At 44.1% G+C, this 21,218-nt stretch overlaps 1 protein-coding gene across 1 annotated transcript in view; it reads right to left on the bottom strand.

Moving 5' to 3' along the window:
• The window catches only part of FOXN3 (forkhead box N3), a 361,722-nt gene extending 340,709 nt beyond the window's left edge, over positions 1-21,013 (bottom strand). Inside the window, exon 1 of the mRNA XM_059688361.1 lies at positions 20,857-21,013. The gene's annotated coding sequence lies outside the window, so the exon portion shown is untranslated. The remainder of the gene's footprint in view (positions 1-20,856) is intronic.
• Positions 21,014-21,218: the final 205 nt, after the last annotated feature.

Raw genomic sequence — 21,218 nt, 5'->3', positions numbered from 1 at the left:
GTTAGGAGGTGCAGCCTCTGCAAGGTGATTAGGTCACAAGGGTGGAGCCCTCATGAATGGGATTAGTGCTCTTATGAAGGAGACCCCTTTCCGCCAGGTGAGGATTCAACAAGAGGTCTGTGGCCTGGAAGAGGGCCCTCAGCCCACCATGCTGGCACCTTGATCTCAGACTTCCGCCTCCACGCGGTGAGAAATAAACTCCTGCTGTTTCTAGGCCACCCAGTCTGTGGTATCATTACAGCAGCCCCATGGGCAGCTGGAGGCAGCAGCAAAAATCCCAGAAAAATGGGATGTTTCTAAGGGAATGGTCATTCATTTAACCAAGTTTAAAATGGAGGCATGGCCTCAACAAGGACAGATTAGTCCCACGGGGAGCTCCAGTTGCGCAATCGGTTAGCGCGCGGTACTTATAAGACAGATTAGTCCCACGGCAAACACCTCCCTAGTAAGGTTTTAGGTCTTCTTTGGGGTTGATAAAGACCTGGAATGGATATGTTTAGTGGCTGGCAGGGAGAGATGAGAGAAATGAGAGAGATGAGAGAGATGAGATAGAGATAGGAAGGAAGGAAGGGAGGAAGGGAGGAAGGGAGGAAGGGAGGAAGGGAGGAAGGGAGGAAGGGAGGAAAGGGAGGGAAGGAGGAGGGAGGGAAGGAGGGAGGGAAGGAGGGAGGGAGGGAGGGAACCAACCATAAGTGCCTATAATCACCTTCTACCCAGAAAGCCTTGAGGGGATAATGAACTCAGGGCTGGAGGGACCTAGCTGCCAGTCCCAGCTCTGCCATCCTGGGCCTATGGCCCCGGGTGTGACTCCACAGTCCTGAAGATCCCTTCCATTCTAGGGTGCTGGAACATGACTCTTATCAGCTCTCAGCAAAGGCACTCCTACCCCCTCGCACGGGTGTTACAATGGGAAGCCTCTCCGATCATCCCAGGGGCAGAGCTAAAAGGAGAAAAGAAGGCTGGGCAACTGTCGGGAAACCTGGCTCCCAGAACCTCGCTGGGCTTATCTATATGTGCAAAGGCGGCCCAGACCTTCAGGGCCTCTCCCACTCTCAAAATCTCTTCCCTCTGAAATCCAGAATTGCCCTGACAGCCAGAAAACTATGAATTTCTTAGTTCTACCTGTAGTGCCTTTAAAGGGGCTGAAAGGATACACCAGCACTCTGATATAAAACACCCCCTCCCACACATACACCACCACCACCACCACCACCACCACCACCACCACCACCACCAGAGATTACTCTGTGCACAAATGCACCTTGCAGGCCCAGAGCTTACACAGAGGAGACAAGTAAGGAATTCACAACATCCTCAAAGCCAAACTGAGGTGCGGAGAGGAAAGTTGTCTAAGCTGATGCTGACGATGAGGCCAAACCAGACGCAAAGTTTCTCCTTCGTAAACTACGCGCGTCCTCCGCCTCATCTTCCTTGGTAACACTCCTAACTCTCAGAGACATGCAGTGGCCAGCCCACCCAGGGGACCCCAGGAGATCGAGACTCCAGAGGGTCCCAGTTAAAATCCCTCTAGTGGGGACCGTGGAGGGACCTTGCCACTCTGGACAGGCTCGCAGGCCTGCTGGTCACCAACCATTTGACCCTTCAGAGTCACCATGAAGACAGCATGGAGGGGACTGGAATGTTTGTTTGGGATCACGCCCTGGCAGAGCTGGGAGGTCATGGTGGGGAAGGGTGAATGCTGGAAGGCCAAAGGCCGGTCTTCTCTAAAGCTCATGAGCTCTCTGGGGAAAGAAAAAAAATCCCAGTCTGCAATTCATCCTTATAGCAAAGCACAGCTCAAGAACACACAAACCACAAAATATGTGACAGTCAGCATTCCGGAACCAAAACTGCCACGTGCAGGCCCTTGGAGCCTGCTTCGGGGCAGCTCCTTTTCTCTCTGGTGGCGTCCACCGATTCAAAATTCAACCTAGACACGCAGCTCAGAGGACAGCAATGTTCTCTCACAGTTGTTCCCTGCTCAGGGCTAATGGCCCCAGACGGCGCTCTGTCTCCTTTTGGAAACGCTAAGCAGTGCCTTGGCCACGTGATCAACCGGTCAGAGAAGTAATGCAGTTCACGATGCTCAGAAGGGGCTCCCAACTGCCCTCCCACTACCAAGGCAGCCTCGTGAAACTCTTCACTCAGCACAACTGGGAACCAACCAATCAACTCCCGGCTCTGAAGTCAGTGCAAGCGGGAGAGGGATCAGGGCTGACTTCTGCACCAGGTCTCACATTAGTGACTGCCACTCCTGACACCACAGCGGCCCATCCTTGGTCCCTTTCGTTCGCCTCCGATGGCTCCCAAGTTAAATTTCCAGACACCATTTTAAGTCAACTCTGGGAGCCCTGGAGGAAAAAAAAAATGTTACAAATATCAAAACGGCCATGTGTGCCAGCATTCAGCACTTTGTAGTACAATTTGGATTTCGTGCTTTAAGACCACTTTCTATCAACTAATTTAGAAAATTTCGCTTTAGCAGACTTAGCTGGCTGCCTTTCACTGCCAAGCTAAATACTCCACTCTAAAATACACCCCTGCGTACACATGTGATTTCTCCTTTTAGGCTAGGAATGTAATGTTGATATAAATGTCAAATAAAATTAATGAGAGAATGGGCTCTCAAACGGTACTCCTGTGAAGGGAATTTGTTAAGACTGGGACCTTTGAGCCTACATATATATATATATATATATATATAATTACATAACACTCAAATGAGGAAAGAGTCTGAATGTTAAGCTTTAGCGAATTTATCACCTTTGTCAGAAATGCTGTTACCTACCAAAAAAAAAAGCAGGTTGCAAGTACATTAAGATGAAAATACCATCAGATTAGAAGTGCATAGTCTGCCACAGCAAGCTTCCCTAGCATTAGCGGGGCGGCCCATCTGCTGGGTATCAAATCCTCCCTTTATCTATACAGAACGCAGATCCGATGTCTGCTGCTCTGCCTGAACACTTCCGCGATTGACTTTGCAAATGGACTTCCTCCCGCCCAACCCAGCTCCTTCCCCGACCCCTCATCCCCAGCTGGCCACTTAGGAAGAGTAAAAATGGCAGTGAGAGCAATAACAGGTATTTCCACTCAACAGGCAAGGCACTGCATATTAGCAGAGCGGCTGCCTCCATCCATACACTGATATAACCACTTTGTCTTTTATTTGTAGTCTCCAAAATCTTCCCCAAGTATGGGCAGAATCATGGAAAATCACTCTAATCATCGCAAAGAGCCCTGCTCCCAGTAAAGCAGCAAGTCTCTTGTCAAAGTAAAAGGCATGGAGTAAAAGGTCCTATAATACAGCGGAAATCTACATTTCCCCCCAGGCCAGGGGAAGTGGCAAGCAGGACCCACCTGCAGGTACAACAGTCACAATTATGCAGAGAACCTGCCAGTGTCGGGGGTGAGCCGATGCCTTAACGGGAGGAGTTTCACAGAAAACAGTCAGTGTTTTAGTTTTCACACTTGAGATTGAATTTTAAGGACTAGATACCACCCATCCCATTCCTCCTTCCTATACTGATCTCAAAATTTTGAAAATCCATGATGGTTTCCCTAAATAAAATTAGAAGGAACAGCCCGGCCTGTGTGGCTCAGTGGCTGAGCATCGACCTATGAACCAGGAGATAAAGGTTCGATTCCCGGTCAGGGCATGTGCCTGGGTTTGAGAGCTCGATCCCCAGTGCGGGGTGTGCAGGAGGCAGCCGAGCCATGATTCTCTCTCATCATTGATGTTTCTGTCTCTTTCTCCCTCTCCCTTACTCTCTGAAATCAATAAAAAATTTATTTTAAAAATTTAGAAGAAATTATTTCTTCCCAGTTACTTGGATACCTCCGTCTCCTGGAAAACTCCCAAAACAACAGCACACCAACCACGAAGGTCCTAGGAGGGATTCCTCCGGTGGCAGGAATCACAGACAACCTACAAATGCCTTCTGATGCTCGCACCTCTTCAAACAGTTCGCAAAATCCACATATTCGGGGCAGAGCTAGCTCTTCACCATCAGCCTGGAGCAGCTCACCCTTCTGTTTACTATGAGCTAAGCCTCCCCCTGGGTCATTTGAAATGTCTGCAGAGGACCCACGGAACAGTCTCCATTTTCATTCTTCTCAGGGCAATCAGTTCACAACGAACAAATATGGAAATTTTTCTGAGGAGGAAATCCAACTACCAAAAATAACTCCTTCATAATTCATACGTGCAATCACAATGGTGATTAATAAAAACCTGAAACAGGTCCTAAAAGCCTAAAGCATTAATTACTCTGTTAGATGTCAGGACTCTACGAAAACCTATGACAGCAGCAGGTTACTCAGACAAATTAAATCATGTAAACTTAGGGCAGAAAAAGAGAAATCTTTACTTGGCGGATCTGCAGGCTGGTGGAGTGACCAGCCCAGGACTCTCAGGGCCTCGCATTTCAGCCTTGAAAGACATTATGAAACAGGCAAAAAAAAAAAAAATGCCATTGCAATTAAATCTATGCTGGAACAAAAAGTAAAATTATATCCCTTAAAAGACCTACAATCAAGGAATGACACTGTTTACATTAAGGGAAAACTGACCCTCCCTGAGTGTGTACTGTGGGGCCATAGTTAGCTGATCAATGAGATTCTTTTGGCTTCTGTGACACCACATGCCCAAATCTCCTTTAACTTCAATGAAATCTCCTTCTCAGTGACTTTTCCCAGGCATGTTTTCTTGGTCCAGCCTCTATATTTTAGTACTCAGTGCTCTCACTTGGGCCCTCTTCTCCTCTCTGCCCTCTCTGTCTGAATAATCTTACCCACTGACACTTGTAGACACCACCTTCGTGCCAATGACTCCTCACTCACCCCCAACTCCAGATGTGAATAACCCAGCTGCCTCCTGACATCCCAAGAGGCATTTCAACCAGGCTCTCCGAACACAGCTCCTGATGGCCACCTCCCCGCTCCACGTCTTTCCAATCTCAGGAAATGACACTGCCTTCTGAAATCCTAAAATAATTCTCCGTTGCTCCTTTCCCCCTCACCCTCCACTTTCTATACATCAGCTTTACTTCCAAAATACATCCTAAACCCTTCCATTCCCACCACTCCACTTTACCGCTCTAGCCAAGCCCCTTCTCTCCCACACTGTCATACCGTTCAACTGGTCTGTCTGCTTCCGTTCTCCACATGTAGCCAGAATGCTCTTTTTAAAAAGTATATCACAAACAAAACAAAACAGAAACAAACAAAACATAGATACATAGAACAAACTGATGGTTGCCAGAGGGATGGGCAGAAAAGCGAAAGGATTAAGAAGTACAAACTTCCAGTTGTTTGTTTTTAAATGTTTTTTTAATTCATTTCAGAGAGAGGAAGAGGGATAGAAACAGCAATGATGAGAGAGAATCCTTGATCAGCTGCCTCCCACAAACCCCACACTCGGACTAAGGGCATGTGCGCCCTGACCGGGAATCGAACTGTTTACCTTCTGGTTCATAGATGGGACGCTCAACCACGGAACCACACAGGCTTGGCTAGAAATGAGTTCCTTAATCTCTCTTTCTCTCTCTCTCCCTCTCTCCCTCCTCTCTCTAAATGAATGAAGAACATAGCCTCTGGTGAGGATTAAAAAACTATATATATATATATATATATATATATATATATATATATATATATATATATATATATATTCCAGAGTTTAAAACATGCATCACTGACTTATTAATAGCTAATACAAATTAGTTTATTAGTTCCTAGACAATTTAAGGACTTTAGAACAATTTAACTTCATTAATCTCTCCAGATTAAGTTCCAGTTTGAACATATACTTTATTCCATATATATTTTAAACTCCATAGGAGATATTTTATACAGTCAATATTTATTTATATTTAACTATATAATTATTATTTCTATTGATCTTCATGCCTTCCTACATCTCTGAGTTTTGATCTGGAATACTTTTCCTTCTGTCCAAATGATGCCCTTAAGTATTTCCTTTAGTACAAATCTGCTCATGATAATAAAAAGTGTTTACCTTTCTTCATTTTTGAGGAATCTTATAGAATTCATAGTTAACAGTTGTTTTCTTTTAGCAATTTGAAGATATTGTTCCATCTCCTTCGGACGTCTGTTATTTGAGTTGAAGAGTAAGTTGTCAATCTTATTGTTGCTCCTTTGAAGGCCAAACTACCCACTCCTCCAGGCTTGACTGCTTTTGCTTTTCTCTGTTTTTGCTTTCAGAAAACTTACTATCCTGTTTACAGGTGAAGTTTCTTTGTATTGACCTGCTTGGTGTCCTAGGACTTCTTAATTCTGTGGCTTTGGTCATTTGTTAGTTTTTGAAAATTCTCAGCCATTTTTCCCAATTATTTTTTCTGTTCCATTTTTCTTCTCTCCTACTGAAACTCATGACATTTATATTAAGACTTCCCACCATATTTTACATGTCTTTCAAAATCCTGTACTCATTTTCTATTATTTTGCCTCTTCATGCTTTATTTTGGGTATTTTCTTCTGTCCTATGTTCTAGTTCATTAACTCTTCAACTGCGTGTACTCCATTTAACTCATAGCTTTATTAAAGTATAATTTCCACACCATAAAATTCACCTACTATAAATACACGCAATGGTTTCAGTATTTAATTCAACTGTGCAGTCTTAGATAATTTCCATCACCCTAAAAAGTTAATCTGTATTTTTCCAACCTAGTTCTTACTTATAATTTTCAGTTCTATGGCAAATTTTTAAATCTTATCTTTTAATTCTTTGAATATATTTATCACAGTTATTTTAGAGACCATATATGATTAAATCCACCATCTGAATCCTTATAAGGTGTATCTCATTTGTCAATATTTTTCTCTGTTTTTACTCATCTCTCATCATTTTCATTGGGTGACAGATATAGTACGTGAAAACCTCTAGTGATAACAAGATGTGCGTTTCTCCCAAGAGGCTTTTTACTTTGGCTTTTGGCAGGCACTTCAGCTGGGGACACTAATCTGAAAATATTTGATTTTTGGCTTCGGTCCCTCTGAGAATTTTTCTATTTCTGGTTCATCTTGACTTAGGGTTCCAAATTGAAGTCACAGTTGTTTATTAGGGCTTCTGCTTTTTGGCAGGTCCTGAATACAATTACCATGCTGCCAATACCATGAGTTTGTTGAAACTTCTGCTAAGTTCCTTAGCCACCACTTTCAGAATTGACAGTTATCTCAAGAATAAGATCCAGAAGCCAGGCTCTCCAGTTAGGGCTTTCCTCCTCTCAAATCTTGATGCCTCTCCAATGCTTCCAAACTTTCATTTTCATTGTATGCAGCTTTTCTCAGCAATAGTTGGTCTGAACAAAGCTGATCTGCTCTTGACAGACACACTGACTACCATTGTGAGCGCAGTGATGACAATCACACATACCAGGACACTTTTGAAAAATGAAAGGAGGCACTCACCGTGAATAACAACAGTGGAGCAGTGGGCATAAACCAAGACTATCACAAGTCAGGATAATGGTCTCCCCAATAATAATGCAGGGAATACTTTGCTTAAAAACTACAAATTAACTTCAAAATCACATTGGCCATCAAGAACATGGAAGTCTTGTCTCTTCCCCTTGTGGTGACTGAATATTTGGCATTTAGGGTAGAATGAGCCCTGGCTCAATGGGGGAAGAAACCATTCAGTAGCTCAGTGTATCAATAGAGGGAGTTAACTCTTCCACACAACCTGCTAGTTCCTGGACTCTGTATCTCATTAAAGTCCTTGGCTGAGACTTGGTACCTCCAAAAGAGTAGCTTTTGGAAACGTTTCTAAACAAGAGAGAAATGTTTCTAAAAAGATAAGAGAGATGCCTTCGTGTTGAGAAGAAAGTGAACATAATTTCCAAACAGAGCACTGTGTACTGTCCCTCCTGAACTTGATCTATTTTATTGAAATGCTGTACCCCGCTCTCATCTGTCAGAAATCCTATGCCCTGTTCCATGAAGGAAACAACACAACAAGTGGAGAGCTTGTCTGTCTTGGCTCTTGAGGAGCTAGACTGGCCACCTGAGTCGTCATCTGGAGTGGCAATTTTCAACCAGCACAAGAATTCCCAAAACATGCAATTCCTGACTATTCAGGCAGGGGCACTGACCTCTTTTCCCTTAGATGGTCAAATTGAAAAATGACAGCCCGAGCTAGTTTGGCTCAGTAGATAGAGCATCAGTCTGTTGACCAAAGGGTCCCAGGTTCGATTCTGGTCAAGGGCACATACCTCAGTTGCAGGCTCCTTCCCGGCCCCGGCCCTGGTTGGGGCTCATGCAGGAGGCAACCAATCGATGTCTTTCTCTCACATCGATGTTTCTCTGTCTTTCCCTCTCTCTCAAAATCAATGGAAAAATGTTCCCGGGTGAGGATTAAAAATAAAAAATGACAACAGCCAACACACAGTAGCTGTCCCCTGTGAATGAATCAAAATTATACCTATTTTTGTTAGATCAGCAAAAAGCATGTTTTGGTGTGCCACAGAATTTTAGTAATTAGTCTATGTGTGCCCTGAGATGAAAGAGGTTGGAAATTGCTGAACTAGAGTGAAAGCCTCGGGCTGGAGAGCTATTCTCTGACCAATGCCAGAGCTAGGCCCAAGGAGATGCGCAAACAAAACATGGTCGATACCTAAATATAGACTCACATCTTGTACTTTGTAGCCTGACCATTTCTGGAATTTTGATGATCCTATCCAAGATACAACTCCCTGTGATTCATCTGCATATTTTAGATGGCTTGATTCAAAACAATGTTTTGTATATAAACAGCACAACATTTTTCCAAAACACGGGCTTTATCGGCGTACAAAGTAATTTTCCACATGTACTGTGTTTGCATCCGAGCAGGTGGATAATAGATTAGCTACTAAGACGTTAGTAATCTATTATGGGATTTTCCCATCCACAACACAGTGTAGTCGAGAAAGAAAACCACTCAATGAAAAGAAAACAAACCATGATTCCAACAATTTAACTCAGTTCCATATGTCATTCTCATTTACTAAGACCAATAGCAACATAAATTAAAAATGAAACATTGTGCCCTGGCTGGTGTGGTTCCGTTGGTTGGATGGAGCATTGTTCTATACACCGAAAGGTGGCAGTTTCAATTTCTAGTCAGGGCACATACCCAGGTTGCAGGTTCAATCCCCAGTCAGGGTACGTATCAATCCCCAGTCAGGGTACGTACAGGAGGCAACTAATCAATCTCAAACATCAATGTTTCTCTTTCTCTGTCTCTCTCTCTGTCTACCTCTCTCTATCTGCACCTTCCCTCCCTCCCTCCCTTCTACTCTCTCTAAAAGTCAATGGAAAAAATATCCTCGGGTGAGGATTAACAATAAATAAATAGATAAATTGCAAACAGGATTAAACAGAGTAGATACAGGAAATGAAGAAGACAAAAAAATTACCTAGGCTATAGTACACAAAGATATGGAGACAGAAAACATGAAAATGAGATTAAAACATAAAAAAAAGAACTAAAATCTAGCATATACCTCATCTGAAATTCAAAAGTAAAAAAGAAGTGTACAGAGCAGGGACAAATTCTGAGAATCTTCCAAAAGTAGTGAAAAAAGCAATCCACAAAATCACACACACACACACACACACACACACACACACACACATATCCCAAGGCAAAAAGAAATAAAGAAATTCATGCCCTGGCTGTGTGGCTTGGTGGGAGCACTGCCCTGTACACAAAAAGGTCACATTGATGTGAGAGAGTCACACTGATGGGTCGCCTCCCACACACACCCTGACCTAGGCCGAGACATCAAACTTACAACTAAGGTACATGCCCATGACTGGGAAGCGAACCCACGACCCTTGGGTCCATCGGCCCACACTCTAACCACTGAGCAAAACCGGGCCAGGGTGAGATCACAGGTTTGATTCCCAGTCAGAGCACATACCTAAGTTGCTGGTTCTATCCCCAGTTGGGGGCGTAGAGGAGGCAAGCTGTTGATGTTTCACTCTCACATCAATGTTTCTCTAGCTATCTATCTCTATTTCTCTTCTTCCTCTCTACAAAAATCAATAAAAACATATCCTTGCTGAGAATTAAAAAATAAAAAAGAAATTCATATTTAGACAATTTACAATATACCAAAGACAAAAAGCAGCCATGAAGAATCTTGAAAAAAGAATACCTTCAGTGTCAAGTAACAATTAGACTTAACATTGGTTTCTCAGCAGCAGGAGCCAGAAAACAGTGGAACATCTTTAATGTGCCAAGAGAAAGTAAGTAGAATTTTATACCTAGCAAAAATATTTTTATACCTAGCAAAACTATATTTTAAGAAAATAGAAAAAATAAAAATTTCCACCAAACAATAACCAAAATCATTTTCCCTCAATCGATACTCACTAAATGAAATCTAAGAAGAAAAGTACTCTGAGGAGTAGGGATGTGGGAAGGTATTTTAAGGAAAGAAAGTAGTAAATATGTGGGTAAATCTGAATAAACATTTCTATTTTACAATGAGAATGTCTAACATGTGGGGCCTTAATTGTGGAGTGGGGGTCTCAGCTGGTTGGAGCATCGTCCCATACACAGGGACAATGATTCGACAGGTCAAAGATTCCATTCCCAGTCAGGGCACATACCTAGATTGTGGGTTTAATCCCTGGTCAGGGCACTTATGGGAGACAACCAACTGATGTTTCTCTCTCGCATAGATATTTCTCTCCCTCTTTATCTCTCCCTCTCTCTCTCAAATCAATAAACATATCCTTGGGTAGGGATTAAAAAATAATAGAAGAGATCAAAGTGCTTCCCAGTGTAGCAATAATAATAATATATTGTGAAAGCTATGTTTCCGTTTTTACATGTTACTTAGTAAAAGCTTTGTATGGCCTGTCCGTGTCTACATATATCCTATGTGCTTACTAGAATCTCATGACAACGTATGTGTATCTTACTGTGGGTCTTTGAAAACCACGAGACTAGACTATGTGATATAGGAGCCACAGCCTTCAACTGCTGGTACAGTAAGTCTTCAATATCATCAATAGGTTCTCAGACTTTAAGGGGAAAATGTTATAACAAAACCCTGTTTACCATAGGCTAATCGATATAAACAAGAGTTAAGTTCCTAGGGCATCTCATCAACATTAAATATGTTATCCTGTTACAACAAAATGACTTTGAACAAAATGGTGTTATCCAAGAACCTGCTGTATAGAATAAGCAGTCCCAATGGGCCAGAGACCTACTAGTAGCTCCTGAGAGCAGAGGCTAGCCGACCTGAGGAGCCTGAGTTTGCTCATCCTCCATAAGGAATAAAAGGAAGATGTGTGCTCGCCACCCCTTCCCACACACGCCACCACAGGCAAATAAGAGGACACCATGAAGGAAGGAATGGACATCGTTTTCCTAAGACACAATTATCTTAAGCAACTGTTTGGATTATCAAACTAAGTTTTAAAATGGGTGGGATCAAAAGTGATGATTCTTTTCCCTGATAAGCAATGGGTGTTTGCTGGAGAAGAAGATTTGCTGGAGACAAAATGAACAAATTGCATATTCCCTGCACAGGGAGTTGCAGAGCGGCTGAAACAGGTGACTCCACAATGCGTGAAGAGAGGAAGACGAAGGCTGTGGTCAGGGGATGAGATGAACAAAGGCAGGAGCTGGAAGGAGCGAGGCCAGTTCAGAGACTCAGAAACAAATAAACTCTGACCAGCTCTGGGGGCATTCCCTGAGCACTAATGGGTAGGGCCAGATTAGGGAAGGTCTTGAATGTTAGACGGAGGAGGACAGACTTGGTAAGGTGAGCAACAGAGAGCTACCGTAAGTCCCAAATAGAGGCATGACAACAACATAATACAAAAGTAGCTGAAAACAATATAAGCTGTAACTACGTGCCAGGCTCTGTGCCAAGGGCCTTTCAGGGGCTTTCTGATTAGCCTTCGCAATAATCCCTTCAGGATTTCCACATTACTGAGTCTTAGGTTATGGTGAAACGCAAAACAAGTGGGTGCCCAAGTTTTCCAACCTGGGAAACAAGGACAATGGTTGAAACAAAGGAAAACAAACAGAACGAAATGAATGCCCTCATCGAAAACTTCCTACTGAATGTTTAGACTCTGAACTTACATCAATTTCTCTTATTCCCATTTTTCAGACTGAAAAACCACTGTCCCAGGATCTTCCTTCATTGTGAAGTTTGGAGGACCAGCAAAAACAATTTTTCTCCTAACATGTCTACAGTTCTGAGACTGTGGGGGGAGCTGAAGAGCAGAGACTGATGGTAGGAGATGCTGAGGCCCTGACGTGCCTATGAGGCCTTCCTGTCTTCGTGCACACCCGCCCGGCCTTCAACGGCAACCCACAGCATCAACAAGCCCCTGAGAACCTTCTCGGCCAAAGCCCCCTCTGCCAACTCGCCCACCACCCTGAGTGCTGGGAATGCAGGCCCCCTGAGAGCAGCCATCAACCGGTGACTGAAAGCAGCATGTGGTCTGTTGGACACAAGCTCTCGGCCAGCTGCAGGACGCCCGAGCTCCCCTGCACAGTGGTAACTGGCGAGTCACAGCACTAGTGGATGCCTCTTTCTCATCTCCCACAGATGCCCCCTACTGGTGTCTTCCTGGGATGGTCTCCCAAGTAAATTACCTGCCCTGGAGACCTCACAAGGTCAGCTTATAAACAAAAACAAGAGGCGCACACTCAGGGAGGAGCTCAGGGAAGGAGTGACTTCCCTCCCTCTACGTCAGCTTAGAATGTGAACTTCAAAAGAAGGATATTTAGGGGGGAAATGAGGAAATCTGTAATAGTGTCAACAATAAAAATAAAAATAGTTTTAAAAGAACGATATATACAGTCTAAGAAGCCAATCAGAGCTACGGAGCAGATAGGATGTCTGGGAGTGATCTCTTCACCCTTATGTCCCGTTCACAGAGCACAGCTCCTACTATGCCACAGGTGCTCAATAACTGTTCATGGAATGAGTTCACAGAGCACAGCTCCTAGTATGCCACAGGTGCTCAGTAACTGTTCACTGAATGAGTGGCTGGATGGTTTGTCTCCCCTAATGTGAAGATGTATCTTTGGCACGACCCTAGATCAACTCTTTAAAATGATTGCATGCATGTGAAATCTGTGACAGCATGTATGTGAAATATGAATTAGTTCCATCAGATTCTGACCATTCTCACCTGAAGTCTTTAAGAGAATGAGAAAGTGCTAGCACCGGCTTCACCAAAAATGTCTACCCTGTTCCCACTGCAGTTCCAACTGAACACAGGTATTCTAGGCACCGTGGGTCCCCCACTCGAGCACAAAAGCAGAGCTCCCTGCTTAGATGAGGAAGTCCAACTGACCTGCTCCACTGGGACTGTATAAATCCATTTGGGGAACCATTTTTCTGCCAAGGGCCGTTTGGATATTTATAACATCATTCACGGGCCATACAAAAGTATCAGCTTAAAAATTAGTCTGTTCTATTTGGCCAAACATTTGATTAGCTCATCCCTAATGCCTTGGCAGGGCCAGACCCCATGACATGAGGCCCGTGGGCTGAACGTTCCCACCACTGATTTAGGAGTAAGGGAGACCCCAGAAGGGGATACTGGGTATCCTGCTAATCTGACAAACTAAGCCCATTTTTTTATTCAGAAAGAAATCAAAGAGATGTCATTGTATCTGCACCCCTGAGTTTGTTGGGCAGTTCATACGAAGTATAAAACTGAATGTGGTGGAGGAGACCCGTTTCTGTGGATGCCACCAACAGAAAAACTACAAGTAATATCTGGGCAACTCAGGAAAGTCAGATCCCGATGTGGTAAGGGCCTTTCATTGACCAAACAGGTGAATGTGCTCAGAGGTAGAGGAAGGGAAATGCAGAAGATGAAGATGATTTAAGGGAGATAATCACTAATGAGGGAACTAAAAAGTCCCTTTCATCACTAATGGTCAGATGGGAACACATAATGATGAGAAGCATAATCCTATTTCTTACCAGAATCACAACAAATTTTCCCCACCCAACACTGCCATTTTTCCCAGGAGGAGACTCCATTTTTAGCTTGGAAGGGGGAGTCATGGACCCTGGAACAGAAACAGAGGAATGGCTATGGGAGTTAGTAGGGTGGAAAATGCCTAGGATTTGGAGTCAGGGTGAGAACTACTTGGAACCAAAGAGTGTGGCTCTGAGAACATAGTTGCCTCCGTTTTTCATCTGTAAAATGGGATACTAATGTATATTATCATTACTTAGTAGTGGTGGTATATTAATACTAGGTTATTATAAGAATCAATTGAAATAATGTAGGAGCAGCACCAGACATAGGAAAGCCCCTTCCGGTGTGATGTGACTTTTCTAGATCACCCAACATTGCCAAACGTACCCAGAGTAATTTATTTCTGTTTCAAGAGACCATTCTAAATACTCAATCTAGTCCTAATATGACTGTCCTAATTTGGGCATGTATTCACTAGTCATTAAGCGGTCATTGTTTTCATTTGAAAGGCTGCAAAAAAAGTTAAGTTCACCTAATCAGAAAATCTCAGAGTGCGGAGAAATATCTGAGGTTATCTAACATCTAACCTTGTATAATATACTAAAATCCCTTCTCCAAGTAGGACTTGCTACTATCGGAATCTTAAGAAAATAACATCTGTGAAGGTACCAGAAAATAACTCCATAAAACATCTGGAATCCTGCAAGAATCGGCAACTTCAGCAATGTCCCAGTAACTGGAATGCATGAGTTCCAAAACAAAAGTCCCTAAGAACATCAGAGTATAAACGCTCACTCAAGAAGAACCATGGGTCTATTATCATGAATATACCTTGGGACAGCTCTGTTGGTTTTCTATTTCAGGTGGGAGGAGGAATAAGATAGCTTTCAACAGCCTAAACAGGAAAACCTTATTCAACACGATTCAACAAATAAAAGTTAATCACAATCATTTTCATCCACTACCACAAGCAACTATTTTGTGCTTGTATTAGTTTCATCTTTGCAGAGGAAGGATTTCCTTTAAAAAAAAAAGAAAAAGTCCCCACACAAGTTGTTGGAAGACCTCCTGGGACATTATTTTAATCACCATCTCTAAGCCCACGCAGGTAACAGAAACAAGGCAAAGGCAGTGGAAATAACAGGAGAATGGAGTGAGGGGTCTGTATTTTCTCCTTCTACAAACGCCCCAACTGCACAGATTCCAGGAAATAACGCAGGGAGGTTGGCACGAGAAGCACAATGCTACTCCAGTTTGCCTGCCATCTCTGCAGACTTCTCCTCACCTCCGTAACGGTGCGTGGCTCAATGGTTGAGCATCCCACCCATGAACCAGGAGGTCATGGTTCAATTCCCGGGTCCAGGCACATGCCTGGGTTGTGGGCTGGATCCCTAGAGTGGTGCGTGCAGGAGGCAGTCAATCAATGATTCTCTTTCATCGTTGATGTTTCTATCTCTCTCCCTCTCCTTTCCCCTCTGAAATCAATAAAAATATATTTTTTTTAAATCAAGAGTGGAAGTAGAGGGGATTCCTCTGTCTGCCACCCCTAGAAATCTTAATACTTGTAGTTTCTGGGATGTAAAATAGGAAGACCAAGCCCAATCCCAATACTGCCATTTTAGTCAATCTCATAATACTAGTAGAGGAGATAATTTGAATATCTGTATATATAAAAGCCTAAGCAATCATCTGACTGTTCGACCGTTTGCCTGGTAGCTATGGCGTGCAATGACCACCAGGGGGCAGATGCTCTGACCAGGAGAGGAGGGAGTCCAATTCCTTGTTGAATCGGCTGTGGGTTAGATTGCTGCTGGGGCACTATCAGCTCCAAATCTGCTTCATCCACACCCCGGACCCAGAGAGGAGGGAGGAGGGAGCCCGATTCCTCGCAGAATTGGCCGTGGGTTAGGTTGCCGCTGGGGCACTGTCGGCCCCAAATCTGCTTCACCCGCACCCCAGACCCAGAGAGAAGGGAGCCCAATTCTGGGGTGCATCACCCGAGAACTGCCCTCTTGCAACCCGGGACCCTCGGGAGATGTCGGAGTGCCAGTTTCGGCCTGATCCCTGCAGGCCAGGCCGAGGGACCCCACCAGTGCACGAATCCATGCACCGGGCCTCTAGTATTTGACAATATGCAAATAACAACTGTGTGTTATCATTTTACTCAATACTCAAAACACCAGTGATTCTGCCAGGCAGATTATATGGTTTGGCAAACTTTCATGAATGACATTTAATATGAAATAACTTTCACTGACAGATAGGATAACAGGGATATAACATATCCTGAGGTGGTAAGAGAATAGATCCGTGCATTTGAGTACAATCATAATCAACGGATCTCAAACACCTCCGTGCTATGTTTCTGCGACTTGTAAGGAAAGGAGGCCCTGGTTTGTACGTAACCTCATAAGACATTCTTTGTCCTTCCCTACTTATAGACTAGGCCAGGGCTTTTTTCATGCTTATGTCCGGGCCAATCTTTCACTATCTACCTGCTAGCTTATTTTAACACATTGTGTTGCATACCATTTTCCTGCTCACTCTGAAAACAAGCACCCTCTTAAATTGTCAAGACAGAAGTTCTCTCTGCAGCTAAGATGTTCCAGGACTCTGCAAGCCACTCCCTCCGGCCTTCTTTAGAGGATATTTTGGGCACTTTAAAAGCTTTTTGACTTGTGTCCAAAGCAGTCTTAGGGTATGTCCCAGGCACAGGAGGTGAAAGCAGGCTCTTGGTTCCCTCAAAGAAACTGTTTTCATTCCACTCATATATTAGAGTCTCACATCAGATTTCATTTGGTGCTAAATATCAATAAAAAAAATGATGCCTTCAAAAGGGCGTAAACACCATAGCAACGACAAATGGTTCTCTCTCTCAGGTGCTCCTAACCCCTCCCCAGGCTGCCCCTTCGGATGGAGGTTAAGTCCTTTTTCCTTTAGAGAAGCTCACCCTACTTCTAAAATTTGAAACATATATGAATTAAAACAAATATATTTATATTTACAATATCCAGAAATAAGCCAGACTGTGGCACAATAAATCTTTTCAAAGTTAAGATTTGTTTCCTTATATGGACGCAAAACCCCACCCCATCCCCAATTTCCAACCCTCCCCCAACATCAAGTTTTTGTCATCAGAAAAGAAGGCATATACCTGACAGGTAGTCTTTATGCATTTTTTCCCCTTACGCTCAAAGAGAATGAAGCTGCCTCTCTCCCTTCACCTCTCCAGGTTAACCCAAAATCAAGACTGGCAATGTGGTTGGTATTCCAGACTAATTATTAGAAATTGGGCATCGCTCTCAAAAAATGCCTGCTACCATGTGTATGTGTGCGTCTGACAACTGAAAATGAGTTGGAACTTGAGTATCTTGTTAACTTGTATTGGTAAAAGACGTTGTACAGGGTAGCATAATGATCAGTTTTTCTGGTCCCAAAGTAAATAAATAAGTAAACAGACATGCCAAAGGTTTGAAGGGACTTAATGGAGCTCCGCAAAGTCCCTTTAGAAATGAAGTGTTCTGAGCAAACTGTCTGACAGACCATGGAGAATGAAGGGAGATTCTAGAAACCAACAAATCCCATTCATTTCCTTCTGTTTGTAAAAACAAGCAACTGACAAGTTTCCTGCCAATGAACACAGTCACAGATAAGAAAGCTCCCTACAGGAAATCCTTTGCTCAAAGAGAACAGTTGTGCCATGAAACTTAACCTTTTCACCAAATCCATTAACTAGAGGACAACATGGGATCATGAAATATACCTAAATCACCCCAGCAATGTTAGGGTCCTCTCCACCTTCTCTCTCCCCCAATGCAATTAGTTGATGAAAACAAAGCAAATTTGCTGCTTTTTAAAAAGATCAGTGTTAATGAAATGCGATTTAAAACAGGCCATTTTCAATTAAGATAAAGCAATACAAGGCTCTAAATCATCATGATTGGAAGCTATTACTGAATGAAGACACAGAACTTAACATGTGAAGGCTACCACTGGAAAGATGAAAGGAATACAGGAAACGGGTTGGCTCTATATTTAGAAGGTTCAGTGTTCATCCCCAAAGTCAACATTTAGGAGAGGGCCTCTTTGGTATCTGTCACTCAGCAAAGTGAAATGGGGGGGAAGGGGTGTCTCCAAACTTTTCTTTACTCCCCTCACTGCAACCAGTACCAACCAAGACACTGAAAATATTTACAACCTTGATTTGGGAGCACCTTTCAATTATCCTAAGAACTAAAGCATTCTTCTCTAGTCACAAAAGAACAGGAAACTTTTCTAAGTTCACCAAATAATCATAGTTTCAGTTTTGAAACCATTCTTATTTCAATTTCGGTTTCCCCTTCCTGCATTGAGAACACCTCCCTTATCCTTCCCAAAGCCCCAGGCATGGTCTCCATTTACCCCTGCAGTAGGCAGCCTTGGGGCCCGGTTCGAAAATGCCCCGGTTCTTGGAATTCAATTGTGAGAGTTCAACTCCGAACCCTCTTGCAAACGGAAGGTCTTCATTACACGTCCCCCAGGCGACTCTTCCTCCACAGGTATGTTACTAGTCTTCACAGCTCTAAAAAGAGTTTGGTTCTAGCAGGAGACAGACAAATCAATTTGATGCCACAATTAAGCGCTCCAATACCTTCCTGGCCTTTCCTTGCATAACTCAGAAGCAGCAAAATACCAAGTAAGCACGTGTGTTCATCCTTGCTTTCTGGTCCCCCCCCTTCACATATTTTCAATAAAATAGTTATGAAATCTAGGAGACTGCATTTTTGATTGTTGTTGTAAAATGACCTTGATTTGACAGGCACAGTCTCAGGTTTCAACAAATGCTGTGGGAAAGCTTACAGAGGCCAACATGTTCTCCAGGCATCTGTGATGACATGCACGATTTTTTTTTTAAGTGGTGGTTATGGGAGTCTGTGTGTATGTATGGAGGGGGGGTACTCTTCTCAGTTTCCATGACAACCATGTCTCCACTCACGGTTATTAGATACCATCCACTTCCTGTGTCTAAATTTTTAAGCCAATCAGAAAAGTGTTTATACATTTAACAACTTATGGGACGCTGCTCCTTTAATTGAGGTGGTTTAAGGCTCAAATGGAGATATCCGCACCGGCCTCATATTTTTCCTCTTGTGGATATAATATTCCACGGTATTTACTAACCCATATTCTTAGAGGGTAAAGAGTGACCTTTTTTCTTGGACTTGAAATGCATTCTCCTTAAACCAGATGTCACAATTCCTTATAATAGCGTGCAAGCCGATTTTGCCTGTTTGCTCTTCATTGCCTTTATGTTTCACTGTTGCAGACGGAAACTTAGTGCCTGCTCCATGCCAGTGCACAGACACATTACCAAAGTCAAGATACAGTTAAGCATCCATCCGCGGATGGTGCTACTTCAATATTCAGATTAAAAAAAAAAAGCGTAGGAAAAATTATCCTAAGTTGAATAACTTAGCATTCTACAACTCCTGAGAAGAAAAAACCATCTAGAAGGGACTGTAAAGTGATACGTCTCTACATGTAGGCTAGTTGCTGACATCTGCAAAGAAATTTGCCACCAAAATGGCCTACTTTAATCTGCATAGAAATAAAGGCAAAAAAAAAAATAAACTTAAAGGCACCTCGAGCAAACGGCACCCGACTTCACAATCAATCTGGCAGAAATCTGTGCACAAGGAGGCTCATCTGAATTTACAGGGTGGTTGTAAAAGAAGGTTTGGGGGTGGCTGTTTTCCCAAGTCTGGGTCTCCCGCAACCAATCAGTGTGAGAGTTCAAGTGAGCCCTAGTCACCGGTGCAGGCTCCCCAGCTCTGCACTCTCCGGGCTGCACTCCCCTCTGGAAGGCAGAGCTGGCGATCAATGAAAAGCAGGGAACAAAAGGCACAACACAGGCTCTCTTCCTCCGCTCGGGAAACGATGCCCTCTTACCTCAAGGAGCCAGTCGCACCCTGCCCACCACAGCTCCACGCGGGAGCTCCCGGCAGCCCCGTCCTTGCAGAGGAGGCACATTTTACACTGGCAATCATGTGTCCCAACTGCTGGGGAACTCGTCACCTTAAGCACATCCTGTGACAGAGGGGCTCCGCGTTCCCAACCAGGGAAACTAATCCATGAAATCAATGAACAATCCTCACCATTAGAAGCTGCCCAGGAAGAAGGTGTGCACCCTTCCCCAAATGTCATCCCGGGAGAATACACAAAGCCTGAGACACAGTCTCTCCAGCCTCCCCGCCAGGCATCATGGTTTTCTCCTCAAAGCAATGTTTCTCCAAAAGGAGAAACAGTCTGACTGCCCCCCAAGGAAACTCTCCATCCGGAGGTGTCACAGCAGCATAACCAGTTAGTGTCTCGGAGAAGAGCTGGGACTGCCCACAGATTGGAGACTGTGTATAATTGATGGCAACACAGTTGCGACAGCAATGCTGGAAACTGCCCGAGCCCAACTCCACATTCACCTCGGCGGTTCCTTGAAAATAAAAGTAGCGCCCGGGGAGCCCACAAAAGTAAAGCCCGAGGAAGTAATTAACAGAATTACACCAATTACTTGAATTTTTAAAACGATCCATTTGTCTATTTTTTTAAAAAAAAAATCTTTAAAAAACGACTAGCCACAAATTCCTGAGAAACTTTTTTTTTTTTTAAATGAACTTACTTTTGAGACAAAACTAATGAAAATATGCAACTTGCCATCCCTGGATCGCTCCCCCATGGGCTGCGTGCTATCCATCAAACCAAGCCAGGTGGAAATACGGGGCGGACACCTTAAAAAAATCAAAGGGTGCCCCCAAATGCAGCAGCCTGAGCAGCGAGGGCTGCTCGTGACAATGCTGAACCCGAGCAGAAGAGCAGGCGGCAGGAAATGAGCCCCATTGTCGTTACCTTCGATCGCCGGCCCCCCCGCGGCTTCTCGCGGCTGCATTGGGGGGCTGCGGCGGATGGACTCGCGGGTGGCCCACTGCCGGGTCGTGCCGTCTCCCGGCGGAGCTGCAGCCCAACGCGGCCGGAACCCCGGCTCCAGCCCCGGCGCCCGCCCGGGGTCGGCGGCGGCTCCTACCCGGCCCGGAGCCCCGCTGGGTCCTAGTGCGCGCCGGCCGGGGGCCGGGTCTGTGCCCGCATGTCAGGCAAACAGGCTGCTCAGGAGAGCCGTGAATCCCCGCGAAAACCGAAAACACCCGCCTGTCTGCCCCTTTCAAAACCAAACTCCGTCTGTGCGGGTGAGCCGGAGCTCACTGTCAAACCCT

This window comes from Myotis daubentonii, chromosome 1 (genome assembly GCF_963259705.1).
Source record: "Myotis daubentonii chromosome 1, mMyoDau2.1, whole genome shotgun sequence".
In the NCBI taxonomy this organism is placed as follows: Eukaryota; Metazoa; Chordata; class Mammalia; order Chiroptera; family Vespertilionidae; genus Myotis; species Myotis daubentonii.
This window is presented reverse-complemented; position numbering and strand designations above follow the sequence as displayed.